Source organism: Arabidopsis lyrata, assembly GCF_000004255.2.
Source record: "Arabidopsis lyrata subsp. lyrata unplaced genomic scaffold ARALYscaffold_8, whole genome shotgun sequence".
In the NCBI taxonomy this organism is placed as follows: domain Eukaryota; kingdom Viridiplantae; phylum Streptophyta; class Magnoliopsida; order Brassicales; family Brassicaceae; genus Arabidopsis; species Arabidopsis lyrata.
The window spans coordinates 11,227,751-11,230,445 of record NW_003302548.1 but is presented as its reverse complement, the minus strand read 5'-3'; positions in this window follow the sequence as shown (position 1 = coordinate 11,230,445).

Below are 2,695 nucleotides of genomic sequence, written 5' to 3'. Positions count from 1 at the left end.
GGTGCTTTTTGAGTACGCTACAATCTTTGGTGGAATGCCCATTTACTTTGTGAATATAGCAATAGGCATTTTCATCTCTAACCCAAGTATTAGGAGATTTATATTTTCCTCTGCTTGGGGAGGGTTTTCCTACGGTGTTAGTAGCAGGATTAACTCCGAACCGTTTTTGATCTTTTGGTTCGAACTTTTTAGTTGGATTTCCAACGACCAATTTTGCTGGTCGATGCTTTTTAGCGAGGCTGAGCTTTTCTTCTTCTGCCTCCATCTAATTAGTAGCTCTGAATAAAGCATCTTGGATGGTGTTTGGACGATTGAAGATGATTTCTTCCCAAAATCGATTCATGCCAGAGTCCGTTCCTTAAAGCAAAAAGGGCAGCAGCGTGCGATACCCCATGAATTTTGGCTATCACTTCTTTGAATTTAGCGATATATTTGCGAAGTGGTTCATTCTGACCTTGGGTTAAATTCCAAAGATCTGCATTAGAGGTTGCCTTTTCCATGAACATGGAATACTGTTTTAGGAATGCAGAGGAAAATTCCTTAAAACTATCGATAGTTCCAGGCTCCAACTGAGTAAACCATAGTAGGGCCGATCCGGATAAATTCTCGTAGAATAGTTTGCAATATCCGGCATCTTCCTCGTCTGGTTCAAGATCGATTCTGCCAGCAGCGATCTAAAAAGCAGCGAGGTGATTTTTAGGATCTCCTTTACCATCATAAGTTGGTAATTTGACCTTTAGAGAATCCTTGATCCGAAGGTTCGAGATTCTCGAGGTGAACGGTGTTCGCCGAGTTTCTTCGATTACTCGATCGATCTCAGGTGCCGAACTGGTCGCCTGATGAAACTTAGACTTCATTTCATCAAGCTCTTGACGAACTTTGACGAAATCATCTGAGAAGGTGACATCGGGATTTTCCATAAGGAATCCGTCGTCAATAGTAGGATTTCCCTTATCCTGGGGAATTACTTCCCCGGTTGGGTTAGTCCCACCCCCTACGGCTGCCTGATTGCTAGTACTAGCAGCCTGGCCTGCTGGAGGAGTTTGAGTATTCCCGGTCCTGTTTTGTGCGGGAGTTACGAATAGCCTACGCTGACGCGCTGCTACCTGCACTGAAGGCAAAGTATCTAAACGGCTTGAAACAACGTTCTGCGCATTTGATAAATCTGTCTGGGTGGTTTGAACACTTGTCAAGGTTTGCTCGATTGAGTTCAACCTTTTACTAAAAGTGGTGTTGGCATCAACGAGTGTACCAATCTGAGTAGTCAGACTAGTGGTTGTCTGATTAAGCAAGGTAATTGCATCGCTCAAAGCTTACTGCTCATCCATAGTTTCTTGGTTGGGAAAGAAGGATTTTGAGATTAAAGAGTTTTGTGGTAAATCCCCACAGACGGCGCCAAAATGTGGATGTAGGATTCACACTCAATTGTCTGCAAGTATTTCAGTGGAGAAAAACTCTTAAAATCAACGAATGAATATGAGAATTCGAAAGGGAAACTAACCAAGAAAAGAATAAATTAAAGAAATTAGACAAGAGTGAAGCATGCAAAGCCTTACGAAATTGTCAGAGAAAAAAGTATGTTGTATTTGCTTAGTAGTAGTAAGTAAAAAGATCTCTCTCTCCCCCAAACACATGCGTTTGAGGTTGTTTTTATAGAGAAAAATATGATTAATGCGGCTATTTACTACTCGTAATCATATTGATCCGCATTAATCACATGGGCTTTCCGAACTCTTTCTTGCTGACTCCGAACTCCCGTGCTTTGATGCTACTGCGAGCCTCGAACAATATTCTCCTCGCGTCGGCCTTTCTCTATGCGAACTGTATGTTGAATAAGAGCGAACTCCATGCTAGTAAAGATCGAACTCTTTTAGTGAACTGAATCGAACTCCCAACTGGTCAAGTTCAATAAAATATCTTGAATTCCGAGAGGATTATTATGTAATAATGACGTGGACAGATCCAAGTGGATCCTACCGAAAATGAGTGGGATCCGACCCCAACATCCGCCTCACTTATTTTAGACCGAGCCCAGAACTCCCTCTTTAAATGATACATAGGACTGCTGGGCATAAGCCGAGAGACGTCTCGCGCCCAGTACACGCGGAATACTTTATTTTATAAAAACCGAGCTCAGTCTTGCATTGAACATCTAACCAGAACTTAGACAGAAAAAATTGGGGACAATCTCGCGAAGAACTAATCCACCCAAAAAGCCGATCTCAAAGATCGCAGGAAACTCGTAATTGAATTGTTCCGATAAACATAAATTGTAAATCATAAACTTGATGCAACCATAATCGACAAAAGTTTGCTGCCATTGCAAGGCACTTATTCAAAAATCAAAACAAATAGCCGACCTGGTTACATAGTCAATAAAGAAATTTCAAAGAAACAAAAACTTCAGATCGCTCGGTTGATGACAGATCGGTTATCTCTCAAAAGATAATTTGGCATAGGCCACACAAGCTGAAAGCCAACCTTCTCCCAATCTTCCGAACGAATCTCCAATGTCCTTGTTGTCTACTCAATCTCGTCCAGACGAACAACATCTCTTCGAAGCAACGAAGATTCATCCGGTAACCTTCCTCTGCGCCGAAGGTAAGAGCCTCGACGAAGTTGCAGATCGCCGCCGGAGTCAACTGAGAGATTGCCAAGTGGCGGCGATGAATAAAAGAGATCAAATGAGATGCGG